General features: G+C 43.1%; 1 protein-coding gene across 2 annotated transcripts in view; it reads right to left on the reverse strand.

Moving 5' to 3' along the window:
* LOC127648300 (teashirt homolog 3-like) overlaps nt 1-6,365 on the reverse strand; it is a 76,882-nt gene extending 70,517 nt beyond the window's left edge. The window contains exon 1 of one of the 2 annotated variants that reach the window (XM_052132962.1): nt 6,278-6,365. The gene's annotated coding sequence lies outside the window, so the exon portion shown is untranslated. The remainder of the gene's footprint in view (nt 1-6,277) is intronic. The other variant, XM_052132954.1, reaches the window with a different exon arrangement.
* Nucleotides 6,366-6,584: the final 219 nt, after the last annotated feature.

A 6,584-nucleotide genomic window follows, 5' to 3' on the forward strand; every position in this document is an offset into this window, starting at 1 on the left:
GAGGTATTTATTCCCTGTGGTGCTGCTGAGAAATTTCACATTTGTGTTTTCTTCCCCCCCAAAAATTGTACAAATATATATGTAATAAAAGTAAATATATGTGGATCTGTCTGTCTGTCTGTCTGTCTGTCTATCTATCCACACACACACACACACACACCCCCATGTACAGCCATGGCCAAATGTATTGGCAGTGACATGCTTCAGTATTTGTAGATATTTGTTTTCACATGTTTCTATGGTATATTGGAAAACAAATTATAAGCATTTCATAAGTTCTAAAGGCTTTTATTGGCAAAAACATTCAATATATGCAAAGAGTCAATATTTACAGTGTCGACCCTTGTTCTTCACAACATCTGCAATTCACTCTGGCATGCTGGATATCAGTTCTGGGCCAAATCCTGACTGATGGTGATCCATTCTTGCCTTATTAGTGCTCAGAGTTTATCACAATTTGTGGGCTTCTGCTTGTCCACTCCCCTTTTGAGGATTGACCACAGGTTCTCTATGGGATGAAGACAAAATGTCAATGTAATGATCTCCAAGCCACTTCATTATTACTCTTGCCTTGTGACACGGTGCTCCACCATGCTGGACAATCCACGGATCATCACCAAATTGCTCCTGGATCGTTGGGAGAAGTTTTGATACCATTCTTTATTCATGGCAGTGTTTTTGTGCTGAATTGTGAGAGAGCCCACTCATTTGGATGAAAAGCAACCCCACACAGGATGCTTCACTGTTGGCATGACACCGGACCCATGGTAGCTTTGACCTTTTCTTCTCCGGACTATAGATTTTCCAGATGTCCCAAACAGTCGGAATGGGGCTTCATCAGAGAAAATAAACTTGCACTAGTCTTCAACTGTCCAACCCTTGTACTTCCTGCAGAATTTCATTCTGTTCTTGATGTTTTTCTTGGAGAGAAGTGGCTTCTTTGCTGCCCTAATTGACAGTGTCGGGTCTCAGGATTACATGAGAGTCTTCCAGATCGAACTCCAGGCAAGTACTCCAGGCAAGTATCGCTGTCAGAGAACGACTGCAGTTCCCCAACCCCCGATGGAAGTGAGCATGGTCAGGAGGGCAGTCTTCAACGAGACAGCCTTCAACTCGACTGACTCTAGGGGCTCTTCCCTAAATATGTACCGTCTACTGCATCGTGATGTGCTGATATAGCGGCTACATACACCTTCAAGGTTGAGGGGCACAGCTGTCCCTCCAACTTCTCCTGCAGGAATGAAAGCACTGACCTGACTGTGCATCTCTGGGTGTCTTCAACTCAGGAAGAACACCAACTCGTGAACACATGCCACTTCAGGGCACAGAGCTGTCTCATGGAGAGTGAAGGTGACTTGTTTCTCATCCTCCGTGACCTTGCACAGAGTCTGAAAGTACGCGTCCTTAATGTCTACCGCCGCGAACAAATCTTGATGCTGGATTCACTCCATAATGCGCCTCTGCATCAGCATCTTGAACAGAAGTCTGTGCAAGGCCCACAGGTCTAAGATTGGCCGCAACCCATCGCCTTGAAAAATTTACCTTGCTCCACGTACCCTGCGTAGGGCGGGTCAGCGACTGAGCTCTGGGATCAGGTTTGGACAGAAGAAGGTGTCCCCCACGACCTCGTCAGCTCGTCGTGCACCTCCGGGAAGAAAGGGACCCTGAACCCAGGAACCAGTTGTCAAGCGAGTGCTCTAGGGCAGGTGGAGGGTTCCACTCCAGTCAGACACTCACAGCGGCATGGGCAAGCATGACGGTCAGCTCCGCGTTGGCCTCAGACTGGGCCTGCACACCTGAAGGCACTAGCCCATCCTCTCATATACAGCAATCTAAATCTCATCCATCTCATGAGCTCCGAAAGAGACATTAGGCTGACACTGAGGTGAGCTGCCTGTCTCATCCCAGAACGGGACCGGAACGAACGAGCGTGCTGGGGAATGAGTGGTCCGTAGGCATTACCCGGTGGAACTGAACCCACTGGAGCCCTCAAATCGCCTCCAGCGTCAACCGGGCCAGCCTCGTACCCATAGGTAGAAGGTCTGGCACGGGGTACAGCTGAAGTGGCTTTCCCCCGGAAGAAAGAAAGCTGTGACCGCAAAATTGCCATGGTCGCAATGAGAACATGAACCATCCACAATCATGATTAGGGCCCAGACACGTGAGGCAGCTATCGTGGCCATCAGAGATGGAGAGATAACAACCACACCCAGAGACTACAGAGATGTAAGATCATCTTTAAAAAGACGTGTCTTTAAAAAGCTGTTCACATCAATGTGTTTGCTCTATTAGAGAAGGAGAGAAAGCCACTGAAATGTGTCACATATTCAACAGCAAGCCAGCTCCTTTTATACCCATAGGTCCGGGGGAGTGGCATGCAAATTCCACTCGCAAATTCTCATTGGCCTTTTCTCAAAGATCTGAGGTGTTTGGAGCTCCCAAGGGCGAGCCCTAGCGTCACTACATCGACACAACGTCAAGTGAGTGACAGATAGGGAACTAAAGTGAAGAGAGAGTGAGAGATCACGATGCAAGAGCAGCCGGCTCCATGGTAACCAGTATTAAGTGGACACTATTTTCATATCATTAATTCAGCTTTGTGACCTCTTTGTCTCTATTTTTAAAAGCAGGTGAGAAGGAAAGTGAGCTCCACACTCTCCTGCAAAACAGCTCTCTGCTCTCTCAAAGCAGAGCATTTTTACACCACTGAACATCATTGGAGAATCAGTGGGAGGTCACTTAATGCCTTGCCAAGAAAACAGACAGATTTTTTTTTTTTTGTTTCATTTCATGCAATAAGTAGATATGCAGCCTGCTGTGACATGACATTATAAATTGTACAATGTTGTAATAGGGAGATTTATTTTTTCTATATTGCTTTGTTTCTTTAGTGGTGTTCTTTAATCAATAAAATTATAAAAACACAAATTAACTAATTGAAGTGACTTTTAATTCTCTCTCTCTCTCTCTCTCTCTCTCTCTCTCTCTCTCTCTCTCTCTCTCTCTCTCTCTCTCTCTCTCTCTCTCTCTCTCTCTCTCTCAAGACTAAGATGGATAATGATTGTATGTGATCTTGGAATTAGGTCAGTGCCAAAATTGCATTATGTTCACAGTCATGTAGTTCACATTCATGCTTTCACTCCCACAATCAGATGGTTCCCTCATCCACCTATGTAAAAGACAAGAATTAGTCTAGTTAGACTTGCACCCTGATAATTTTGTCTCAAATAATATGATCATCAAATACATTATGAATGAAAAGGATAATATGCACAGACACGCACATATGTAAGCATGACGTGCACACGTGCCGCTTATACACATAGAAATGTGTCTGCCGCTGTTAATATCATTCTCACTGCTAAGTGAACATCTCAGTCACCTCTCATTTCCTCCTGCTCATCATCATCACTCTCTCACTCTTTTTTTTAACTCTTTCACACACAAGTAGACACATCATCTCACATACATCAGCATCACTGGACACACACATGCATATCCATAAATGAAGAGATGCTCTAGGTGAAAGAGGTAGAGATGACAAGAAAGAGGGGAGAACACAGGAAGCACATTAGTTATCAGTCTCTGTCATCCTCTCCCTTTCACATCCCATCAGTTACACTCTTCCATATGCACACTCACTCTTCTTCACCTTTAACAGTTACAAACCACACAGCTCAAGGCAGAAAAACATGAAGGGGAGGCCACACATAGAATAGATTTATACCAACAATATTATAACAATAACAAAATAACAATCAAAATATATATAATATAAGAAAAAAATGAAAAGATGCTTTCATAACAATCTGAAACACGGGTTCACCCACAGCACTGTCATTACATGGAGAACATTAATGAACCAACACTCAATCTTGCATGAAATAGCCACTAGCAACACTCTAGATCTTAGTTGAGCCTAATTTCAGCAAACAAATTTGCCAAACCTGCATCTTTTTACTTACCCGAAATTAGATCACTATGGGAGATTGACGGAGGAAGAGCTGGCACACTCGCCGGTTTAACAAGAGATTTTTCTTACTCATTTAAATTTGCATCATATGTTGTTATGGTTCATATGATTCAAATACATCTGGAAAATCTTGCACACTCTTGCTTAAGCTGCGTACACACTGCCAGTGACATCGCGCGAGACAGCGACACCATCCCGACACCATCCCATTCATTTTCAATGAGAGCACAGCGACTTGGAAAGATCAGGGGACCAACCCTCTGCAGCAGCTCATCAAACTGGGTCCTGTCAAGCCTGAAGTACTAAGCTTAAGATTCAACTTTATTGTCATTGTGCAGAGTACAGGTACAGAGCCAATGAAATGCAGTTGTTTTTGCATATCCCAACTAAGCTGGGGTCAGTGCAGGGTCAGTCATGAAACAGCACCCCTGGAGCAGACAGGGTAAGGGGCCTTGCTCAAGGGTCCAACAATGGTATCTTGGCAGTGCTGGGGCTTGAACCCCTGACCTTTCGGTCAGTAACCCAGACCCTTAACCACTGAGCCACCACTGGACTTCATCCAGCCGCAGCTCCTGCACAAGCAGGTGGTACTCACCATGCTGACTCGAGATTGAATGGTTTTGTGGACTCACACAGACCTGCATTTGCATTTTCGCCGCAGATAAACAGCCGCTATGGCAAACAGCACGCCTTGTTTCTCCTTCATCTTTGATATAAAGCATTTTATATACTGATTCCAATTATATTTAGTATTTTCCCTCCAAAATGTTTGTTTTTAGCGGCAAGAAAACTGATTCGCTGTCAACAGCAATGGAATGGCATCCGTGAATGTAATTTATAAACGTTACTAGGCAACCATTAGTGGGAATGCCCACTAGCGACCTAACCGCCAGCCACTGGTGACCTGCAGCGACAAAGTCGCTGGCAGTGTGTACGCAGCTTTAGTTGAGAGAAATGGGGTCATTTGGACAACAGGAGGCGGTTGGGCACCACACGCAACACCGGCCAAATAATTTCCCAAAATAATGTCTACACCTTCTACAGGTAAAGAAGGTTCATTTTAACTCCTCCCTGCACAAGATCTGATTCTAATTGAATTTTATGAATGGGTGCAGAAAATATTTGTAGCCCTATCTCTTGGATCAAAACACTACTCCCTGCATTCGACTCAGAAGAAAAAGGTAATTTAGACTCCAATCTAAAGGATTCCGACGACCCCATATCACACAATATTCTAACAAGTACTTTCTAACAATTCACCATGGAAACAAACCTAGTAGTGACGAAAGGATCATAGTCTCAATCTGACACTAATTGGTCAGCATTACACTAACCCCAGCGATCTCAGCAGTCACAACAGCTGATGATTTTTCACCAGAAATGCCAAAAGATGTATTTACGTGACTGCATACAAGCCAGGAAATAAGAACTACCGGTCTTGCGGTAGCAGACTTACGCTTATATTTAAGCACTGTCAATTCTTCCAACGCCTCTTTTCCAGACAGTAGTTACAAGTAGAGGTTGCATCTATTTTTCAAATCTGATTTAACTTTTGAGAAGTTGACCTACCCCACCTTCATATTTGCGTTATTCCCTGCGATTAGTCACTATTACCTTTGCGAGTAAATACAAACACATCCGCGAGAACTGCAGATTCGGCTGCTGTTTTTACTTTGTGCTTGTTAACAAATGTGGCAATTCGGTCAGGGACAATGTTTTAAATTGTTCCAGCACTATCAGATTGCAAAGACTGTAAAAAATAATTTACGCCAACAGACATATACCGACGAAAAAATGACCAGTAAGCTTTCTAGCCACCTTAACAGGAGTTTGTTTTTCCACCTTTTTCCAACCCCTAAAATGCAGTCTGTAAGCTTCAGGGATGAGTTCATATGCTTTTAAAACAGCATCTTTTATGGTGTTATTTACCTTTCTATCTGCTACTGACAGTGCAATAAATGCCTCTTGTGCTTTACCCTCAAAAACCCTTTGCAATAAGGGAGTGTGCTCTGCATTATTCCATACACTATCATCAGCCACTTTCTCAAACAAAAGAAAAAAAACACATCTGGATCTTTTTCGTTAAATTTGGACAACCATTTAATCATACTCATGATATTCCATAATCAGACAACATTTTAACTTGACTGGTCACCTGAGGAATCAGCGCCCCCCACTTGGCATTTTTCCCTCAGCAATCAATCTCAAACGTTCTGCTTTTTGTGCCAATTTAGTTTCTTCAATTCTTTGCTGAGATTTAAACTTTTCAAACTCTAGCTCATGCTCCCCTTCTCAAGTTCTTACCTTTTCTAATTGGCGATCAAATTCACGTTCCTTAATTAGAATTTTCATGAGTTCCTTTTGCAGCTCAAAAGTTAACCCACCGCTTTCAGTGCCAGCAACCGTATGTGCAGTTGAGGTGGCTTTCATAGCACTTTCTCATCAGACTGCTTATCTAAAGTCAATATTAACCTTTCAACCAGCTATTCTTTAAAACAATAAGAAAGTGGTTAATGTACTACTTTTAAAGATACCTCAAAATCAAGTCTTTCCTCCATAGGTGCAACAAAAAACTCATCCAACCCATACATTTTTCTAATAAAAATAAATC

This window comes from Xyrauchen texanus, chromosome 1, assembly GCF_025860055.1.
Source record: "Xyrauchen texanus isolate HMW12.3.18 chromosome 1, RBS_HiC_50CHRs, whole genome shotgun sequence".
NCBI classification, from domain to species: domain Eukaryota; kingdom Metazoa; phylum Chordata; class Actinopteri; order Cypriniformes; family Catostomidae; genus Xyrauchen; species Xyrauchen texanus.